Here is a 24,109-nt window from a genome sequence, read left to right on the forward strand (position 1 = left end):
CTATCAACCTCTGCCTTAAATATACATACAGATGTGGTCTCTACAGCTGCCTGTGGCAAACAATTCCACAGATTCAGCATTCTCTGGATAAAGAAATTCCTCCTCATTTCCTTTCTAAAATGGTGTCCCTCTATTCTGAGTCTGTGCACTCTGGGCTTTGACAGAATATAGTGTTTTACCCTGAGAACCAGTCCCTGTCCTTATTTGTATGCATCTGAAAACCCATGGAGTTACAAGCATTGATCCCAAAATATCTTCACTGAAACTCTCACCTGGTGAGGCTTATTTCCCAGTATAAGATCTAGTATGGCTGGGCGGTAGTTGGATTATCTACACAGTTTCAGGAAACCTTCCTGGATGAATCTAACAACTTCTGCCCCATTTAACCTTCTCCACTGAGTGTCAGTTTTGGGGAAATTAAAGTCACCACCATGACAACCCTTTGCTCTCACACCTTTCCGGTATCTGCTTACATATCTGTTCCTCTGTTTCCTGCTGGCCATTGGAAGATGTATACTATAACTCTATCATAGTTATTGCACCTATTCCTCAGCCCTACCCAGCTGTCTCACTAGATGAGACCTCCATGACATTCTCTCTAAATTGACAGCCTTATTCTAAAGTAGGACAGCAAGGGTAACGTAGCAGTTGCCACAACACTTTACAAAATGCCAGCTGTAAGTTGGGGGTTCAATTTCCGCTGCTACCTATAAGGATTTTGTAATCTCTTCCCATGGTCAGATTAGTTTCTTCCAGGTGTTCTGGTTTCCTCCCACATTCTAAGGATGAAAGGATGAGAGTTATTGAGTTGTGGGCATGCAATGTTGGTATCAGAAACCTTGTGACACTTGCCTGGCGCAATCTTTGCTCATTTGATTTCACACAAGTGATATGTTTCACTGTATGTTTCAATATTTTGATATACATGTGAAAAATAAGATGATCATTAAATTTTAATCTTTTAAAAATGCACTGGTATCATTCTCTCTGCAACTCCCCCCGCCCCTTCTTATTGTATTGGGAATTAAACTCTGGCATACTGAGCGGCCAATTTTGTAATTCTCTGTAATGGCCACAACATTGTTGTTCCAAGTAATAATCTAAGCTCTAAGTTCATCTGACCTATCCTGTGATATTCCTTTCACTGAGGTTATTACACTTCAGCCCATCAGTCCTACTGTGTTCATTACCGTGTTCCTGACTGTCTTTCCTTTCAGTCTTGCATGATCTCACCTTTATCTTCCCTTCAATCTCTTCAGTTGCTAATCTACTGCTCTCGTTCCCAACCCCTCTGCCACGTTAAATTATCTTCTCACAAGCAGCAATAGCAAACCTCCTTGTGAGGATATTTGTGCTCTTTCAACTTGGGTGTAACCCTTCTCTCTTGTCTTGAAAGAGAGTCCAAAAATCCAAATAATCTAAATCCCTCTTATATTTTCATATTTCACTATCAATGTCAGCAAGACCAAAGAGCTGATTATTGACTTCAAGAGGAGGAAACTGGTGGTCCGTGAGCCAGTATTCATCAGGGGATCAGAGGTGGAAGGGTCAGCAACTTTAAATTCCTTAGTGTTATCATTTCACAGGATCTGTCCTGGGTGCATTACTAAGAAAGCACGACGGCACCTCTATTTTCTTAGGAGTTGGCAAAGATTCGGCATGAAGTTTTGACAAACTTCCATTGGTGTGCGGTGGAGAATATATTGACTGGTTGCATCATGCCCTGGTATGGAAACACCAATGCTCTTGAACAGAAAATCCCACAAATGTAGTAGATGCAGCCCAGTCCATCACGGGTAAAGCCCTCCCCTTCCATTGAGCACATCTACACAGAGCAGTGTTGCAGGAAAGCAGTATCCACCATCTAGGAACCCCATCACCCAGAACATGCTCTATTCTTACTGCTGCCATCTGAAAGAAGGTACAGGAGCCTCAGGACTCACACCACCAGGTTCATGAACAGTTATTACCCCTCAGCAATCAGGCTATTGAACCAAAGGAGATAACTTCACTTGCCCCATCACTGAACTGTTCCCACAACCTACGGACTCACTTTCAAGGACTCTTCATCTCATGTTCTTGATGCTTATTGCTTATTTGTTATTATTTTTTTTTGTATTTGTGCAGTTTGTTGACTTTCGCATATTGGTTGTTTGTCAATCCTGTTGGGTGTGGTCTTTCATTGATTCTATTATAGCTCTTGGATTTACTGAGTATACCCACAAGAAAACAACTCTCAACATTGCATATGGAGACATATAGGTACTTTAATCATAAATTTATTTTGGAATTTGAACTTTGAGCACGTAGCAAGTGGAGTAATATAAGATTAGGCAATATAGATTTTTGTTTTACCTTTCTATCTAGCTTCCTACGTTCTCTTTGCAGGACCTCATCTCCCCTCCTGCCTATGAAGTTAGTCCCAATACGAACCATGACCTCTGCTTGCTCAGGTCATCCTTGACTTTGGCATCAGGAAGGCAGACCACCATTCTGGAGACTCGTTCACCATCACAGAAATGCCTATGTGCTTCTATCTACAAATATCCTGATCACAATTGGTCACCTAGTCCTTGACCTACCCTGCTGTACAACGGAGCTCATCTGCTGATGCCACCTCTCCATTGACCATGCTACCCCCATCAGTCATCTTTACACACATCTATGTACCACATTTTTCCCACTGAGTAAAGATATTTTTCCCATATTCCCTATTGGATTGAAACTCTGGCACAAATGAATCAATTCTGTCCATATCTATCCACGAGCTTTCAACAGATCCCTTTCTCTTTTCTAAAGCAAAGAAACTCAGCTTGTTCAATCTTAATTTCAATAACTTCTCAGTCATGCTATCAATTTGTGGGCCTATTTAAATCTACATGTTTGCAATAAAAAGAAAACTGTTTTGAGTGAAATCTTTAAAGAGAGCAAAGCTTTGATAAATCTAGTTTTCCCATTGTAGATGGAATGGCTGGGAAGATTATAAAGTTGGGACACATGTAAACAGATGGAAACATGCATTATTGAAAGGTGGGTTTATTTAGTAACCATCATGAGGATTCATATGGAATTAAATGTAATCCTGTTCAAATATGGAGTGATGTTGAATAAATAATTACACTGTAGATGAATGTAGTTCTCAGAACTTCTTGTAAAATGTTCACAAGGGTAAACTTCAGGAGTCAGGTGCTAGTTCTTTAAGTGTCTGTGTGGAAACAATTTTTCATTTCTGATCCAGGCAATCGTCAACGAAGTTTCTACAAATATAGGGAAAGGTGGTGCATGTTGGGTAAGATGACAATGGGCCAGGTCAGTCAGAACATGTCATGTCAGGGATACAGCAGCTAAGGACAGGTCAGGGGAGGTCATGAAAGTATAAACCTGCTAAGACGAGGACAGGTCAGGTCAGTACTGATTAGGACAGGGCAGGTCAGGATGTGATGGGTAAGCTCAGGCTACTTCAGATCGTGCTAGGTGGGGGTAACTATTAGAGGTGATGTAAGTAGCTGTGGTGTGGTGGCATCTGCACCGGACTTCGAGGCGAGTGATCCCAGGTTCGAATCCAGACAGCTCCTTGCATGCTTTCCATCCATGCTGGGTTGAGTGTTCACTAGCAATTCGATCTCGTAAAAAAAAAAAAGCAGACAAAATGCTAAAGAAACAGCAAGGTAATTGTCTGATTCACTACAAGGTGTGGAGACGAACAACAAGTACCACTGGAGTCACATTTAGGGAAGACAAGGGAACCATGATGGTTGGTTTGTGGGTGAGGAGGAGAAGTGGTTGATAGTAGATGGTCAGCCAGGGTAGGGTGATGGTAACGGATGAAGGGAGGTGTTTGGTATTGAATGGGTATTGGCAAGATGGATTTAAGGGTTTGGTGAGTACTGGAATAGTAGTGTTGAAGTGCGTTTAAGGAAACAGGGTTTTAAGCTCCCTATACCAACGATCTTGCTGGCGAACGTGCAGTCTCTGGTGAATAAAATCAATGATCTCAGAGCCAGGGTGCTGAATCAGAAGGACATTAGGACCGCGTGTGTCCTTTGCTTCATGGAATACTGGTTAACCCTTTCCATACCAGATGCAGCGATTCAGATCAATGGGTTTACTATACTCCGTTTACTATACATCTATAGAGTCTCTCAAAAGCAGAGGTGGAGGAGTATGCCTCATGATCAACTCGTCTTGGTGCACAAATATATCAGTGCTGTCCCAATTCTGCTCACTAGATCTGGAATATCTAACAGTAAAGTGTTGTCCTTTAAACCTACCACAGGAGTTCTCCGGGGTCATTCTGGTAGCAATTTACATTCCACCTCAGGCCAATGTCAAGCAGGCTTTAGATGATCTGAGCAAACATGCACAAAACAGCACATCCTAATGCCATCACCAACATTTTGGGAGTTTTAACAAGGACAGTCTGAAAACATCACTAAGTAATTACCATCAACAGATCATTTGTAATACCAGAGGAAACAACACACTGGACCATTGCTACACCACCATCAAGAATGCCTACCGTGCTATTCCACACTCTCACTTCAGGAAGTCTGATCACCTGGCTGCACTTCTACTCCCTGAGTATAGGCAGAGACTGAAGACTGCAGCACCAGCAGTGAGGACCAAGAAGGTACAGACAAGGGAAGCACAGGAGCAGCTACAGGACTGCTTTGAATCAGTGGACTGAACTGTATTCAGGGATTCATCTTTGAACCTGGATGAGTATGCTGCAGTTGTTACCGACTTCATTAAAACCTGTGTGGATGAGTGTGTGCTGACAAAGACTTACTGTACATTCCCAAACCAAAAGCCGTGGATGAACCAGGAGGTACGTCATCTGCTGAAGGCTAGATCTATGGCATTCAAGTCTGGCGACCCAGGTCTGTACCAGAAAACCAGGTATGATTTGCAGAGGGCTATTTCAAGGGCGGAGGGACAATTACGAATGAGGTTGGAGGCGATCTCGGATGTACGGCAACTCTGGCAGGGTCTGCAAGACATTACTTCCTACAAAGCAAAACCCAATAGTATGAATGGCAGTGATGCTTCACTACCAGACGAATTCAACACCTTCTATGCACGCTTTGAAAGGGAGAACACAACTACAGCTGTGAAGATCCCTGCTGCATCTGATGACCCTGTGATCTCCGTCTCAGAGGCCGATGTTAGGCTGTCTTTAAAGAGAGTGAACCCTCACAAGGCAGAAGGTCCCAATGGAGTACCTGGTAAGGCTCTGCAAACCTGTGCCAACCAACAAGCGGGAGTATTCAAGGACGTTTTTAACCTCTCACTGCTACGGGCAGAACTTCCCACTTGCTTCAAAAAGGCAACAATTATACCATTGCCAAAGAAGAATAATGTGGGCTGCCTTAATGACTATCACCTGGCAGCACTCACATCGACAGTGATGAAATGCTTTGAGAGGTTGGTCATGACTAGACTGAACTCCTTCCTCAGCAAGGACCTGGACCCATTGCAATTTGCCTATCGCCACAATAGGTCAACGGCAGACGCAATCTCAATGGCTCTCCACATGGCTTAAGACCACCTAGACAACACAAACACCTACATCAGGATGTTGTTCATTGACTATAGCTCAGCATTGAATACCATCGTTCCCACAATCCTGATTGAGAAGTTGCAGAACCTGGGCCTCTGTACCTCCCTCTGCAATTGGATCCTCGACTTCCTAACCGGAAGACCACAGACTGTGCAGATTGGTGATAACATATCCTCCTCGCTGACGATCAACACTGATGCACCTCAAGGGTGTGTGCTTAGCCCACTGCTCGTCTCTCTGTATACACGTGACTGTGTGGCTAGGCATAGCTCAAATACCATCTACAAATTTACTGACAATACAACCATTGTTGGTAGAATCTCAGGTGGTGATGAGAGGGTTTACAGGAGTGAGATATGCCAATTAGTGGAGTGGTGTCGCAGCAACAACCTGGCACTCAACGTCAATAGGACGAAAGAGCTGATTGTGGACTTCAGGAAGGATAAGATGAAGGAACACATACCAATAAGGGATCAGAAGTGGAGAGAGTGAGCAGCTTCAAGTTCCTGGGTGTCAAGATCTGAGGATCTAACCTGGTCCCAATATATTGATGTGGTCATAAAGAAGGCAAGACAGTGGCTATAATTTATTAGGAGTTTGAAGAGATTTGGCATGTCAACAAATATACTCAAAGCATCTATAGTTGTACTGTGGAGAGCATTCTGACAGACTGCATCACTGTCTGGTATGGAGGGGCTACTGCACAGGACCGAAAGAAGCTACAGAAGGTTGTAAATCTAGTCAGCTCCATCCTGGGCACTAGCCTACAAAGTACCCAGGACACCTTTAGAGAGCGGTGTCACAGAAAGGCAGCATCCGTTATTAAGAGCCTCCAACACCCAGGGCGTGCCCTTTTCTCACTGTTACCATCAGGCAGGAAATACAGAAGCCTGAAGGCAGACAGTCAGTGACTCAAGAACAGCTTCTTCCCCTCTGCCATCCGATTCCCAAATGGACATTGAAGCTTTAGACACTACCTCACTTGTTTTTAATATACAGTACTTCTGTTTTTGCACATTTTTAAAAAATCTATTCAATATACATAATTGATTTATTTATTTATTATGTTTTTTAAAATTATTATTATTTTTTCTCTCTCTGCTAGTTTATGTATTGCATTGAACTGCTGCTGCTAAGTTAACAAATTTCACGTCACATGCCATATGATAATAAATCTGATTCTAGATGAAAGCTGATGGGAAATTTGTTTGGGATGATGATATGGAGGATGGAGTGGGTTTGGTGGAAGGGCTTTTCAGTCAATCACAGAGAGCTTCTGTCTTTTCTGCAACACCTTATCCCACCAAAGTCATGTCGGACTTGTCCAAGGGATACTCACTCCGCAGGACAACTATTAACAAGCTTCGGGTCTGATCATTGGCAAGACCTGGGGTTGATGCCAAAGACTAAAGACTGATATTGGCGAGTCTTGAAGTCAAGGCCTGATGGTCTGCAACATCAGTGAGGAAGTCAGAGACCCAAATTTTGCAAGTCCACTGGAGGCAGCCTGTCCTGAGTTTGGAAGCCTGTCTTTGTGTGCGAGTGTGTGGGAGGGAGGAAAGGGGCTTGGGCTGCTGTTGGTTTGTTGCCTATGTTGTTGTGTTGGTACAGTGGGCATGCTATGTTAGCGCCAGAATGTGAAGCAAGCTACCTGCCTCACATCCTTATCCCGTGTTAGTCGTTAACACAAACAACACATTTCACTGTATGCTTCGGTGTACATGTGATAGATAAAGCTGAATCTCATGCCTTCATCTAGATTGTGCTGTAGTTTGTCATCACAATCCTCTAAAGACAGGATATGAACGAACCTCGTAGATGGCATGCTATCAGAGCCAGGAATCAAGATGGCACAGGGGCACATCTAATAGCCACTGTCTCACAATGCCCGAGACCCAGGTTCAATCCGACCAGGGGTGCTGTCTGTGTGGAATTCACATGACTTTCCTACAACCACCAGGTGGATTTCCTCCCACATCCCAAAGAAGTTCAGGTTGGCAGTTTAATCGGCCTCTATAAATCGCCACCAGTGTGTCGTCACAATCTTGGGTCATCAGTAGCGTATTCTGAGAGCTCTGAGTTTTTTGCTATTGGTCTTTTTTTGGTACTTTCTGCATTTTATTATTTACAATTATAATGTATTGTTGCACTTCAGGATTTCTACTTAGGTTTTCTCTAGTTTACATTTAAGTTGCAATTGTCCTTGGATACTTGCAATTAACACTCCAGAAGTCTTTGCAGGTGTTCAATTAAATATCCTCGGACGTGTCTCTTATCAGAATGTTTACTTGTAACTTGTCAAGGGTCTGGAGTTTTAATTTGCTGTGCATGGATTCCTTTGTCACTGGAATGTCTTGAAAGGGGCAGTGCTAAATCCTCAGGGCTCGGTGCTCCTGATCCTTGGCTAGTGAAGTTCAGGCTGAGTTATTCCAAGTAATCCAATACCTTGTAAGTTCTACTGTTTTGTTTGTCTCTCTTGTAAATGAAATTATTAGCTTTCTTTAACCCTTCTGACTGTCTGTGTGATCCTGAACTCTTGCTTGAAGATGCAGTGTGACATGTGTCGAGTAGTCGATGAGAATGTGGGGAGAATTAAATAAATGGTGTTAGTGTAGGGTTAGTGTAAATGGGTGGTTAAACATTGGCAGAGGCTTGGTGTGAGATGCCTATTTCTATGCTAGGTTTTTCTGTTGTGGTGTATTTAATATTTCAGTAATATTGTAAATATTTTATGTGATTAAGCATTCTGTGTTTGCTTACATAATTTATTATGGTTCATATGTTCGAAGTACGTGAATGGCAAATGCCATTATGCCACCATGTCAAATGTAAGTGTCTTACTAAAGAAAGCTAATTAGACAAGGCTTCTGTTTTTCTTTCGATTCATTTCTGGCGTTACAAACCATAACAGTGGTGATGAGGAAGTTCTAAAACAAACCTGAGACAACTACCTACATGTTGAAGAACAGCATGTTTTTCTTCAGAAGGGTAGAGAGATGTTCAAGTTTAAAAAAAATACAGAAAACAGATGAAATTTACAAACAATGAGTACGGTCATGGGTTCATAAACAGTGACTTACTGGGTGATAATAATACATGAAAAGAAAACAAAACTGGCTGGGCTGCGTCAGAAAGATGGATGGATTCAAATGCACAGCAAATAACTGCATGATGTATACTGCATGAATCGAGCAGTATTTTGAAGCAAATGAAATAGCCAATGAAAAATGAGACCCAGTGTTGCTGAGAACAATGTGTGGGAAAGCATACAGTTTGCTTAGAAGTTAATCTGCTCCAACTAAACCTGATGAAATGAGCTTTTCTGGTATCATGTACATAATGCAGTAACACTTAGAACCAAAATTGTTGTTGATTGCAAAACACTTTAGGATTCATAAGCAGAATCAAAAGGAAGGGGCGACCATTTTATCTTACATGGCTGAATTGAAGAAATTATCCGAGCAATGGCAGTATACCAGTGGGCTTAATGTTGCACTGAGAGATCATTTAGTTTGTGGAACCTTACAAGAGAGCATTCAAAAGCAGCCCCTAAGCGAGGCACTACTCAAATTTAAAATTGAGTTGCAGTCAGAAATGAAAATAAGTGTCAACGAATTTGCAGTGTCTAAACAGAAATGTGAGTGGCTAAACAAATTGTGTACCATGTTGCCAGGGGTTCACAGACAGCAGACCAATGCAGGTTTAAAGGCAAAACTTGGAGAAAATGCATCAAAGTAGGACACACACAAAGATCATGTCGGGCAGACAAATATAAATGGACTGCACAAGGAAGAGATAAAGATAAAAAATCAAGTTTGTTTCAAAAAGAGCACTGATCTGCATGCTGTTGATGAAAAATCTGTTAATGATGGGAGTGACACAGAACTGTGAAGCCTTAAGATTTACATTGTGAAAACTAACAATAGACAAGCAATATGGCTAACACCAGATGTGACCAACAAATTTATTAAAATAGAATTAGACATTGGTTTGCTATTTCAGTTATACCACAAAATAAGTTTAAATGACATTTCAAAGATACTGAAATGAAACCTGCATATCCAACTAAGAACTTATACTGGAGGAAAGATAACTCCTGTGGGAATGGCATTCATAACAGTGAAATACAACAACCAACAAGACACATTGGGCTTGTATGTGATAAAATAGGAAGGCTAACATTGTGGGGCTGTGATTAGCTGAGACAACTACAGCTTGATTGGAGATCCATCCGCCATTTTAACGTCACATCCCCTGCAAGAAAGTCAATAGAAAGTAAGCTCAGAAAGGTACTGGACAATGCCATAGCAGTATTCAAGAATGGCGTTAGAAAGCTAACATGCTAAGTGTAAAATAGTGTTAAATGAAAATGCCACACGCAAGTTTTAAAAAACCATTCTGGTTCCTTATACCATCTGTGATAAAATAGCCAGTGAGCTAGATCGCATAGAGGCTAAAGGAGTTCTTTCCAAGGTTGGGTAGAGTGCATAGGCAATGCTAGTGGTCCCAGTAGATAAGAAGAATGGGTCTGTCAGGATTTGTGATGTTTTTAAGGTCACTATCAACCAATACTGAAAGTAGATCTATACCTGCTGCCCAGTTTAGAGGATATCCATGAAAACCTTTCTGCAGGAAGCACTTCAGCAAAGTGTGCTTCTCTGAGGCCTACCTACAGGTTGAGATGGAAGAATAGTCCAAAATGTTTATCACCATAAACACTCACAAAGACCTTTATCGGTATTATAGGCTTATTTTTGGAGTAGCATCTGTACCTGCACTCCGGCAGAAAGCCATGGACCAGGTGCTGCAAGGATGTCCAGGCGCTCAGTGTCACCTGGATGACATCATTGTTACTGGCAAGGATGAAAGGAGCATCTCCAAAATCTCAAGGCAGTACTAAATAGATAGGAGATTACGGGCTTAGAGTACGATTCGACAAATGTGAAAACTTTAAGACAAACATCAATCACTATTGTCTCACCATTGTCCTCTTTGCAAGGACTGTCATTCCAGAACAGTTAGTCAGTGACAATGGACCACAGTTTGATGCGCAACAGTGTCAACCGTTCCTGAAAATGAATGGAATAAGATAGATTACATCTGCTCCATAAAACACAGCTAAATGGCTTGTCAGAAAGTTTGTCCAGAGTCTAAAGAACACACTTCAAGCAATATCAGCAGAACAAACTGCACTGACATTGAATTAGAAACTCACCAATTTTCTCCTTGCATATCATAAAGTAGTACACTCAACAACCAACAACTCACCAACTATGCTGTTCCTCGGTTGTCCCTTGAGTTCACACTTGATCTCCACAAACCCAATCTCAGAAGGAGCTGAGACATATTGAGAACTGCTGAAATAAGAAGGTTTGATGTTTCACTCTTGGACAAGCAATCCTGGTGAGGGACTACAGAGATGATTAAAAATTGGTATTTGGAAAGATTAAGGGCAGAACTGGACCACTCTCCTACACAGTAGTGGTTGTGTCTGATGTCATCTGGAGATGACTCATGATCAACTGAGGAGAGCAGAGTCAATTGTTCAAGAAGAAAGGTGTCCAGAGCTGACAGAGCCATTTATTGTTAAAGAACGGTGTCCAAAGCTGTCAGAACCACTTCCTGCTGTCCCAGAGTCAACTCCTGAAATCACCACACAGAACCTGAGATTGTGTCACAGCCGCAATTCTCACCTGTCAAGCAAAGAGTTCACTCTTGTCAGGAAAGATATTGTCCCACAAGAGTAAGAAAGCCTCCACAGCAATTAGATCTTCAGGTAGGCCTGAATGGGACAATTTAAAATTGACTATGCTGTGGATGTCTGTATATAGTATTCTGTGTATATAGTTGAGATGCATTCCATATTGAGTTGGAGTTTATAGCTAAGCAGGGAGGATTGTAGTGTATTTAATATTTCAGTAATACTTGAGTAATACTATAAATATATTGTTTGATTAAGCATTATTTGCTTACATAATTCATTGCAAATTATATGTAAGAAGTATGTGAATGGCATACGTCATTATGGCACCACGTCATATGTGAGCGCCTCATTTAAAAAAAAGGAATGTAAACTTTGTAGACAAGGCTCCTGTGTTAGACTTTTGATTAGTTTATGGAGTTACAATACATAATGCTCTATGACCATGTAACCCTCTTGGTACTTTCATATGGATCAGTCGGTTTAAAATTGTAAGTTAAAATTTTACAGCCGAGGTCTGAAATAACAAACAACATTAGAAATACTTAGCAGGCCAATAGCATTTGAAGAGACTGAAAGTTGATATTTTAGGCCAATGACCTTTCATTAATATTGACGTAATTAATATTAGCTTTTATTCTCTGACAAAGGATCATCTGATAACCTGGGAGTACATAACTATCTCTAGCTAAGCTGATTGAGTCCAACCATGCACTGGCATCCTCCGCGTACTGTGGTATCTTGCCGGCAGTGCTAGATGGCAGCGGTTCAGCAAGGCAGCAATTGGCAATAAATGCCACTCTTATCAGTAATACCCACCCCCCAAGATTGAATGTCTAAATAAAGCCTTTCAAGTTGGATCAGAATTGGTCCCTGATGCTCCCAGGAGAGCTGACTTGAAAGGCTCCATCTCAGAGTGTGTATGGGTGCATGGCAGAATTGTATGCCTGATACTACTCACTTATCTACAAAGGCTTCTACCAGTCAGTGGGATTACACTGGGAGTCTGGTACACTTGCTGTGAAATCCCAGTCTGATACAATTCAAAGTCTTGTACCTCATCTGCAAATGCAATTAATGACTCACTAGATACAAAAGCGTCACATATGAAGATGCAGATTGCAACCAAAAGGAACTCTGCAGATCAGGCAGCATCTACGCAATTGAATAAACAGTCAATAGTTTGGGCTGAGACCCTTCATCGGGACTGTAAAGGAAGGGGGTAAAGTCAGAATAAGAAGGTAGTGGGAGGGGAAGAAAAACAAGTTGAAGGGTGATAGGTGAAGCCAGGTTGGTGGGCGACAGAGAAAAAAGCAGTGAGGTGATAAGTGGAAATGATCAAGGGCTGGAGAAGAAGGAATCTAATATGAGACGAGAGTAGACCATGGGAGAAAGGCACACTGGAAGAGGTGATGGGCAGGTAAGGGAAAGAGGAGAGGTGAGAGGGAAGCCAGAGTGGGAAATTGAAGAAAAAGGAAGGGAGAGGGAGAAAAATTACCAAAGGTTAGAGAAATCAATGCTCATGCCATCAGGTTGGAATATGTGGTGTTGCACCACCAACCTGAGAGTGGCCTCATCATGGCAGTAGTCTAAACTATGGACTGACATGTTGGAATGGGAATAGGGATCGGAATTAAAATGATTTAGTCACTGGGAAATCCTGCTTTTGAGGATAGAATGAAGGTGTTTGTTAAAGTGACCCCCAAATTGGGTGTCACTAATGTAGTGGAACCACATTGGGAGCACCAGATACAGTAGAAGACGTAATGTCTCTCCTGGAAGGACTGTTTGGGACATGAATAATGGTGAAGGAAGAGGTGAATGGGCAGGAGTAGCGTTTCTGCTTGCAGGGATAAGTGTTAGGAGGGGGATAAATGGACAAGGGAATCATTGTGTGAGCAGTCCCTGTAGGAAGTCAAGACAGGGGTGGGGGAGGTAAAGATATGTTTGGTGGTCAGCTCACATTAAAGATGGTGGAAATTGCAGAGAATGATGTGATCTTATGGACGTGGAGACTCATGGGGAGGTAGGTGATATAGGGTGGTAAGTGCTCAGCGGGTGGACAATACCCCTCTTCTTTCTCTTTCTCCCATGGTGAACTCTTTTCTCCTTTGAAATTCCTTCTTCTTCAGCCCTTGACCTTTTCCACCCATTACCTCCCTGCTTCTTTCTTCCTCCCCTACCCACCTGGTTTCACCTACCACCTTCTAGCTCGCAGTCCTTCCCCTCTTCCTCCCTTCGTATTCTATCTTTGTCACCTTTCCTTTCCGGTTCTGATGAGGGGTCTTGTCCTGAAGCATCACTGCTTATTCATTTCCATAGATGCACAATCTCTTGTGTTTATGAGACTGAAGTCAAAAAACATTACTAAAATATTATGAAACATTATTAAAATTATTCTAGATGTTAATATTCTTCTTGGAACATTTTTAAAATTTGAAACACCTTTCTATATTTTTGTAAGTCTTGATTCTTTTTAAACCTGTCAATAATATCCAACTGAATCCTGTTTCGTACTTGCCAAACCCTGCATTGATTTAATTTCCTGTTCTAATGTCCTTATGTGATACTATTTATCATATAATTATGCATATGAAATATTATATGGATGTTATACCTAATTTTTAATTTGTATTAATGCAATAAAGTCAATCAATGAAATATGTGAATAATCCTGATAAATTTAAATATTAAGTAACAGATCAGACAAGATAAATGTAGAGCAGCTAGAAGCAGCAATCCATGAAACAAGCTCCCTAGAGAGGCAAGAAACAGTCACAATTCACTAAAATGACAAATAAAATGATTTCTTTCAGTAAGTAACATTTTGACATACAATATGTGACTTAGATAAGACTCTTGGGAGAAACAGGTGTGTCTGAACTGATTGCCAAGAATTTCCAGCACTGTGGGAGTCCAAACCTGAGGCTTATCTCTCCTGTGGTTTAATTGCTCTCATTAGCCAATAGTTCCAATCATTGTGGCATCATGTGACTTCCAGGGTGACAGAAACTAAAAAGTTGGATCTTTAATTTTAGTTCCAGCCTTTCCGATGCCTTGGAATTTACTCAGAGTAGTGAGCTAGCTGCACAGTAAGCTTTAGCTTTTAGTAAGCTCTAAATTCACCCTTGTTTTGAGCAGGTTTCCTGGTGGGAATTCATTGCAGAACTGGTTTGGACTGGTGAGACCTGCCTGAACACAAGCCCCTGAGAGACACTTTGACAGCTGGTGAATAATGAACCCAGCTGGAGCAGGCTGCCAAACGGAATCAAAAGCCGACTGAAAATAATAAAATGCAGTACATTCATGAAGCGCGCTATTAAATCAAACCTATGCAAAATGCCTGAACTTGCCGATCTCCCTGTCAGCCATCGTCTCCACTGAGATGACTGGAGTCGGTGGGGCTTTACCATGTGTAACCTGCTGCAGACCCAGCTGGTAGCTTTCTCTAGGAAGCTGTGACTGGTACCACAGCACTGACATTTGGACGGCACCTGCTTCTCAGGTACACCTAGTGCAAATTTGAGTTCAGGAGCCACAAGGTATCGTTGCAGTTCTCTAAGACCCCGGTTAGGCAACCCTTGGAATGTTGTGCTCTGTTCTGGTCGCTTCATTATAGGAAGGATGTAAAAGCTTTAGAGAGGGTGCAGAGGAGGTTTACCAGGATTATGATTATGAGGACACGCAGTCCCCGTTTATTGTCATTTAGTAATGCATGCATTAAGAAATGATAAAAATGTTTTTCCAGAATATCACAAAAACACATAAAAACCCAACTTAAAAACTAACAAAAACCACATAATTATAACATATAGTTACAACAGTGCAAAACAGTACCGTAATTTTTTTAAGAACAGACCATGGCACGGTAGAAGTCTCAGAGTCTCTCAAAAGTCCCAACATCTCACGCAGACGATAAACCTCCAGCACCGCCAACTTGCCGATGCAGCATCCCGGAAGCATCCGACCACAGTCCGACTCCGAGTCAGACTGAAAAACTCCGAGCCTCCGACTACCTATTCAACACCGAGCACTGAGCACCATCTCTGCCAAGCATTTCGACCCCGGCCCCGGCAACAGGCGATACGCAAAGCCGAGGATTTGGGGCCTTCGTCTCCAGAGATTCTCGATCGCACAGTAGCAGTGGCAGCGAAGCAGGCATTTCAGAAATTTCTCCAGATGTTCCTCTGCGCTTCATGGCTGTCTCCATCAAATCCGGATTGTGCATGGCACCCCAGTTACACATATCGATATTCATTCGGAACGGCCATGTGTGCTGCGTTGCACCGCCATCTTCTCCTCCCTCCTTAGCTGCCTGGATTACAAGGCATGTCATATGAGGATAAGTTGAGCAAGCTAGGGCTTTTTACTTTGGAGAGAAGGAGGATGAGAAGTGACTTGATAGAGGTGTACAAGTTGGTAAGAACCATACATAGAGTGGATTGCCAAAGACTTTTCCCCAGAACTGAAATGGCTAATACCAGGGTTATAATTTTAAGATGATAGGAGGAAAGTATAGGGGATGTCAGAGGTAAGATTTTTTAAACAGAGTAGAGGGTGGATTCTGAGGAATTCAGTCATTATTACATGGTGCCTTTTTTTCTGGTACGCAACATTTCACTCAGCATTGTCTTTCCTTATGAGTAAAAATTCCTGTAATTACTGTAATTGCTATTAATGAAATTGCTCTATGAATAAATATTCATAGAGCAATTTCACCAGCCCACCAGCGCCTTTACTTCCTGAGAAAGCTAAAGAAATTTGGCCTGTCCCCTAAAACCCTCACTAATTTTTATAGATGCACCGTAGAAAGCATTCTTCTGGGTGCGTGACAACCTGGTATGGAAGTTGTCCTGTCCAAGACCAGAAGAAGCTGCAGAAGATCGTGAACACAGCCCAGCACATCACACAAACCACTCTTCTGTCCATGGACTCACATTATACGGCATGCTGTCGGAGCAGTGCTGCCAAGATAATCAAGGACACGATCCACCCAGCCAACACACTTTTCATCCCTCTTCTCTCCAGGAGAAGGCTCAGGAGCTTGAAGACTCGTACGGCCAGATTTGGGAACAGCTTCTTTCCAACTGTGATAAGATTGCTGAACGGATCTTGACCTGGATCTGGGCCGTACCGTCCAACTATCCGGACCTGCCTCTTGGTTTTTTTGCACTACCTTACTTTCCCTTTTCTATTTTCTATTTATGATTTATAATTTAAATTTTTAATATTTACTATCAATTTGTACTCCAGGGAGCGTGAAGTGCAGAATCAAATATTGCTGTGATGATTATACGCTCTAGTATCAATTGTTTGGCAATAAAGTATAAGTAAATTAAGTATATAAAATAAAGTATACAATAACATATAAAGTATTGGTGAATGTCCATAGCAGCTTGACCCACAGGCTGGTAAGTGTTGCCAAAACAAAATCGTACATATATAGTTAATGGAAATGAATAATCAAATACTTTGAGTAAATTATTAATCCACAAGGTAAATAAATAATTCATTGTCGTAAAATAATTCCGACTAATCTGTTAGTTTAGAGGTACAACTGATGCAGTTTCTGAAGGGAATAAATAACCGATCAATTGCTTTAAAATGGCTGAATAGCTGTGAACAGGAGTAAAATTTTATTTGAGTTATTTCAAAGGAATGAAGTATTCATGGCCCAATTGATTGGTGACCTGCCTGATTTTTGTGCCCTTGTTCTCAGTCCTGTCGTGTCCTGCCACCATGTCCCTGCATATCGTCCACAGGATCTGTTTTCAGGTCCAACAGTGCTCCTGCATATAGAATTTAACATTTCCTGAACAATTTCTTCACACACCGAATAAAGACCCAAACCTCTGTACTCCAGCTCTGAAGAATAGAGACAGATGTCATGAAAACATGGCATCCAACTTATGCACAGCAATCACCCATCAACTGTGAGACAATAAAAAGATTCAGTATTAGCAAGCTGCTAGAAACTGCTGTTAAATGTTACTAAACCACATGGAAGTAATCAGACTGAGCAGAGCCAAATGGATTTATGTAAGAGAAATTACGTTGAGAGTAAAACTAAGGAAAATTGATGTGTTGTATTTGGATTTTAGAAGGTTTTGATAATGAGCCACACAAAAAGGTATTAAATAAAATTTAAACATGTGGGATTGGGTTTAATATACAGATTGTGAATGAAAATTGATTAACAAGAAGAAAACAGTAAGAATAAATGGGTTACTTTCCTCAATTTTCTCACTGGCAGGCCCCAGTTAGTTCAGATTGGCAACAGCATCTCCTCCGCATTCACCCTCAACAAAGGTGTATCACAAGGCTGTGTGCTTAGACCCCGGCTGTACTCACTTGATACCTGTGATGCAAGGGGCTGAAAGGCTTACTCCCATTCTTATGTGCACACCAATGCCCTTGAACAGAAAATTCTACAAAAGCCGTAGATATGTTCCCAGTCCATCACGGGGTAAGCCGTCCAAACCATCAAGCCCATCTACATGAAATGTTGTTAAAGGAAAGCAGCATCCATCATCAGAGATCCCCACCACCCATGCTCTCTACTCACTGGTAACATTAGGAAGAAGGTACAAGAGCCTCATGACTCACACCACCAGGTTCAGGAACTGTTACTACCCCTCAACCATCAGGCTCTTGAACCTAAGGGGATAACTTCATCAACTTCATTACCCTTCATTGAAATGTTCCCACAACCTATGCTCTCACTTTCAAGGACTCTTCATCTCACATTTTCGATATTTATTGTTTATTTATTTATTATTATTATTTCTTTTTGTATTTGCAAAGTTTGTTGTCTTCTTCAAAGCCCTTGTTGGGCAGCCTTTCATTGCTTCTGTTATGGTTGTTGTTATTCTATAGATTTATTAAGTATGCCCACAAGAAAATGAATGAATCTGAGTTATATATGGTGACATGTATGTACTTTGATAATAGCATTTACTTTCAACTTTGAACTTTACATCCCGTCCAGTCAATAAGCCCTGCTGTCATTGTGTCTACTATAGCCACGGTGCTGGGTGTTCACGGCTCAACTTCCATGAGGAACCATGAAGAATCAGCAGTGGAATAACAGCCCTTTAGTTTTGTGGCTCAGCCCATATATCAACATTGGTTATCACACAGATGGAATTCTGGGCTCTAGCCCCACCCTGGAGATCTGAGCATATAAATCCAGGTTTTTGCGATAACATGGTATCACAAAGTATGCAGACCTTTTGCAGATGCCATCTTTTTAATGGGATGTTCAACCAAGATTCCACTTGGAATCATCTGGTGAAGTTTACCTGCAACACTTGCAAAGGCTTCACATCTAACGTTGGAGTGTGCTACTCAGAACTCTAAACAACAGTCCAGCATTTTATCCAAGTTTAGCATGACTGCTTTGTTCTCGTACTGTGTTCTGCCTATAAATTAGACATAATTTGGTAGAAATATGGAAGTGCTATATTTTCTACCAAATTACAACACTTCCCATCTGTCAGCATTAAATTTTCTCTGCTGGTTATATGTTCATTCCACCAGTCTGTTTATCTCCTTGAAGCCTATAATTTGCCCCTTTATGTTAACTCTTCTCCCAAGATTTGAGTCACCGATATCTTTGGAAATCTTGCCCAAGTTCACGACATCAATGTACACTGACAAAAACAGTGGTCTTAATATAGTTTTTTTGGCTTCTCCCACTTTCTCCAAACATATATTTATCTAACTTCCAGTAATTTTTCCCCCTTCCCCCTTCTCTCTTTTTCCATTCATCACCTTAGCTCTCCTCTTACCCCTTCTCCTCCCCACACCTCCCTCTGATGTCCCTATCGCCCTTGGTTCGCTGTTTTCTCCAATCAGATTCCTACTTCTTCCACCCTTTACTTCCTCAACCTATCACTTCCCAGCTTCTTACTTTATCCCCCTTCTCCCACTCACCCACCTTTTCCCCTCACCTGGCTTCACCTATCACCTGCAAGCCTGTACTTCTTCCCCTCCCCCAACCTTATTCTGGCTTCTTTCCCTCTTCTTTCCAATTCTAAAGAAAGCTCTTGGTCCGAAACATTGACTGCTTATTCCACCCCATAGATTGCGACTTGACCTGCTGAGTTGCTCCATCATTTGTTTCTGTTCCTTTGGATTTTCTGCATCTGCAGAATCTTGTGTGTTCAGGTCTTAATATTAACTCCTTAGAAATCCCACTCTATGCTTCCCTCTGGTTGGAAAACCAAACTTGTCACTACTGCTGTTTGATTCCTCTAATTTAACCAATAATCAATTCACTCTTTCAAGCACTGTCGTTTTGATAACAAGCCTATTAGGTACCACCCTATCAAATACACTTATTAAGCATTTATTCCACAACAACCACATTTCCCTTAGGACCCCGTCTACCACTTTATCAAACAAACTTTATCTGTTTAATTTGACACAATTTTCCTTTAACAAAATCCAAATTTGTCTAAGTGTCTACCAATTCTGTCCCTCAAACTTTCCTCACTCTCAAGGTTAAATTGATTGATCTGCACTCATTGGGTTTAACCCTGCACTTTTTTTTGAACAAGCTGGTAGTGCCAGCAATTTTCCATTCTTCTATTGTAAATATGTGAGCAGAGGAGATCAGGTGGGATCTCTAAGGCTAACTATCTGGGAAACAAGTGCTTGGAAGGTGCTGAAGAGTATTCTTTATGACTGTTGTAAATGTGCTGGGATTTATTGACTTCCAAGATTTAATAGTGGCTGTATCTGAAAGTTAATTACTTTAAAAATGAGACTTGGAGTGGATTTTTATGTCTGGGGAAAGATTTCATGGTTTGCATAAATGCCCTTGATTTACCCAGAGAGACCATCCAATTAGTCTGGGCAAATAGTTGTTGACTGGAAAATCAGCACTCTCACATCTGAACGAGTTGTGGTTAAAAAGCTTTCTCACTACTGCAATGAGCATTCGTGGCTTGGATTACCTGGAACAAATTGGAAGCAGAATTGCTAACAATTATATCAAAATAAATAGCTGTCAAAGTGTGATTGTATCAGTGGTCGTTTTGGCACTTTGGGCGCCGATTTGGATACTCAGTGGCACAAGAGATTGTGCAGACGATGGAAATCCAGAGCAACACACACACACAGAACGCCGGAGGAACTCAGCAGGCCAGACAGAATCTATGGATACTGCTTGAATAATTTGTGAACATTTTTAGTACAATTTTCGCCAGGCTGTAAATAGGGTAACAGAGGGTAAAATCAGAGCTCAGGTAAACTTGATCTGATGCCAGGGCTAACAATGTTGACCCTAATTCCAGTCAACTGAAAACCTGGGATTATAAAGATCTTATTTTTCTTAAAAGAAGTTGATGGCATTAATAAATATCAATTTCTCCTTCCAGTAAACAAACTCCACTCCCTTCCTCTATTCCCCACCATGACCTTTTACCTCTTGTCACCTATTACTGCCCCCTGGGTCCCCTTCTCCTTTCTTTTATGGTCCACTCTCCTCTCCTATCAGAATCCTTCTTCTCCAGCCATTGATCTGTCCTATCCACCTGGCTTTACCCATCACCTTCCAGCTAACCTCCTTCCCTTCCCACCTCCCACCTTTTTATTGGCATCTTACCCCTTGCTTCTTTGTCCTGAAGAAGGACCTTGGCCTGAAAGATCTGCTGTTCATTTCCACAGATGCTGCCTGATCTGCTAGGTTCTTCCAGCATTTTGTGTGTGTTCCTTTGGATTTCCAGCATCTGCAGACTTTCTTGTGTTTACGATTCGCTTTATTTGTCACATTTACATGAAAACATACAGTGAACTGCATTGTTTGTATCAATGACCAATACAGTCTGGAGATGTGCTGGAGGCCACCATAACCCATATGTCTTTTTGGAATGTGAGAGATAACTGGAGAATCTGGAGAAAACTCACATAATCATGGGGAGTACAAATAAATTCCTTATAGACTGCTTACATGTTAGTAGTCACAGGGAGCATGTGCTGTATAAATTCCTAATGGACTGCTTACATCTTAGCATTGGGAATAACCCTTTCCATATTTAGAAGAACCCTCAGTGATTACGTTTGTTGATTGATTGGAAGCAGAATTTCCTCTGCATGATTTTTTGGTGCTTCATTGTTGGACATATACAGAGATTCCGAATCTATACGGTTGTCGTCGTCCCGTCTGGCAATTTCCCATCTTGCTATTACCTCCTTAATTGGGCCTTAATCCCCTCATCTGATTTCCAATCATTCCCAGTTCCACTAATTACAGCAAACCTGGTTCCCATTGGCGAACATAGAATAGAACTCAGGCAGCACAGCCATGCTTTGCCAGTTCATTGGTTGACTCCAGTGTGAGTAAACCTTGTTTCCTGATTCCTTGGGATGGTCAGTTCTAAGCTCCGCATAATTTTTCTGGATACTCTATGTAAACCTTGTCTCTGTGTAAAGACTCTCAGGAATACCAGTTCCCCGTTTGCCGCGGTGCTAAAGCCTCACCACTCTGCCTCTGTGCCTGTGTTCCGCACTTGGGTTCATCCTCAGCCTCGCCCTTGCAACAACTGTACTTTGAGGTAGATTTCCTTGAGACGAATTGAACTCCCTCCAGATATGGCTCTGGTGACCATCATCCCGAGGAAGAAAGTTCACACACATCTTCCCGGGCAGAGAGAGGGAGAACGGCTCTAAGCAATGGACTTTCTAGAAGTACTTCTGCCACTAATTTGACAGTGGAACAATCTCTGAAGAGAATTTGCTTCTCCAAGGAAGTACATGTAGACAGCTGTAACCACGTCAGCAGCCGTACAGAAGCTCCAAGCTGCCCTGCCTGTGACAGTATGGTGGCAGGGACGCTAACTTTCTAAGCCCTGTGTTCCTTTCAGACTGATGTTGGAGATATTATGTTCATGCAGGGTTCAACCCACCACTGCATGGAGACCCAAGCTTAGCTGCTTGGACACGGAGCAAGGCGCAAAACAGGATCAAGAAATTTTCTAGTACAGCCAATAGTCCACAGGTGCAAGCGAGCACCGGGTTGAATCCTGGTGTTAATTAGCAGCAGTTCCATGGCAAAGTAGGAGCACTTATCCCATGGCATAGTAACATTTTGAACTGGCAAAATCACAGCAACAAACGTGTCAGTTTGCTCCTCTGCTGTGCTCTGCACGGAGTCCAATAGTGGATTGCAGGCAGCTGAGATTCACCTCCAGTGAGGCATCTGCTGAAAGATGGTAAATCTGATTAAACCTGGCACATGATTCGCACACCCATGTATTTCAATATAGATTTTATGGCCACAGACAAGAAAGAAAACAATAAGGTAACATTTTCCTTGAGTTATTTGCTTTTAATGTTTTTAATTTTTATGTTTTCAATTTTAAAGCTTAATGTTTTAAACTTTTCAATTTTTTAATTTAATTTTTAATGGGCTTTGAATGCTTCTGAATGTCAAGGAGATTCCTTCTGTATGCTAAATGGTGTGACCTGATGAGTCTCCATGAGGCCCTTGGTAACTCGGGAACTCGGACTGTGTCCAGGATGCACTCAGATCTGAACTGGTCCTTGCGGAGCAGTGAGGAGTCTGACGACGAGCACACTCCCAGCTTCTGGCTGCACTTCAATTTCATCAACACCTGACATGTTGGTTGTAAGACTTAATCTTGAGTTAGGATTTGACTGGAAATACCATTCAGGTGAATAGTGAACATCTTTGAATCATAAGACCATAAAACACAGGAGCAGAATTAGGCTGTTCAGTCAAGGTGATTTATTATCTCTTTCAATTCCATTCGACTGCCTTCTCCTCATAACCTTTGACACATTTACTAATCAAGAACCCATCAACCTCCACTTTAAATAAACCCTATGACTCGGTCTCCACAGCCATCTGTGGTAATGAATTTCACATATTCACTGTCCTTTGGCTAAAGAAATTCGAACTCATCTCTGTCCTAAAAGGGCATCCTTCTATTCTGAGACTGGGCTGTCTGGTCCTAGATTCACCAACTAGAAGGAACACCCTCTCCTCATCCTCTCTATCGAGGCCTTTCAATATTCGATAGGTTTCAATAAGGTTCCTTCCCACCCCCGCCCCCACCCCACCACCATTCTTCTAAACTCCAACAAGTATTGGCCGAGAGCTATCAAATGCTCCTCATACATTAATCCTCTCATTCCTGGACATTCTCATGAACCTCCTCTGCACCCTCTCTAATGCTGACACATGCTTTCTTGGATATGGTGCGATTACAGCTTGGGCTATTCTGGAGCTCAGAGTTCAGAGACTCTGTACATCCTCCCCATGGAATGCGTGGGTTTTCCCCAGGTGCTCCTGCTTCCCCCAACGGTGTAAGGACATACCAGGTAGAAGAATTGGTCACTGTAAATTGTCTTGTGATTAGGTTAGGATTAATTGCGGTTACAGAGACAGTGTGGCTCTAAAGGACAGAAGGGCCTACTCCACGCCATATCACCAAATAAAATAAAATAAAGAAATAAAATTGCTCACAATACTACAAATCCAGTGTAAACTCTGTCTTACAATGCAATGGAACTCTGCAATATCAGTGCAAAAGCACATTAGGTCTCCATTTACGATATTGCCTCAACAGTTGCTGAATGACATTGGACTCTGCCTCAGTCTCAAAGATATTTTTAGTGTCTCTTCCCTATAGTCTTCCGAGTCTCTGATCTTTTCTAACTGTCAGTGTGTGTGTATATATAAAGGTGGTGAAACACATCAATCATTGGGTGATTTGTATTCAGCATTTTAAGGAAGAGAAGCACACAAGACTGGTTGCTGGTATCTCAGGCATCAGCTGCATCTCATGAACATGCTTTCTGTAAGGACCATGGACAGTAGT

The 24,109-nt window shown here is 41.8% G+C and overlaps 1 protein-coding gene across 3 annotated transcripts in view; it reads left to right on the forward strand.

Annotated features, from left to right (window-relative positions):
• Window positions 1-24,109, forward strand: part of LOC134358902 (catenin alpha-3-like) — an 812,224-nt gene that overhangs the window by 211,481 nt on the left and 576,634 nt on the right. The window contains exon 1 of one of the 3 annotated variants that reach the window (XM_063071544.1): window positions 7,914-8,008. The exons of the other annotated variants lie outside the window; for them this stretch is intronic. The gene's annotated coding sequence lies outside the window, so the exon portion shown is untranslated. Of the gene's footprint in view, window positions 1-7,913; window positions 8,009-24,109 lie in introns of those variants that run through there. 3 annotated transcript variants of the gene reach the window in all.

Source organism: Mobula hypostoma, chromosome 19 (assembly GCF_963921235.1).
Source record: "Mobula hypostoma chromosome 19, sMobHyp1.1, whole genome shotgun sequence".
Lineage (NCBI taxonomy): Eukaryota > Metazoa > Chordata > Chondrichthyes > Myliobatiformes > Myliobatidae > Mobula > Mobula hypostoma.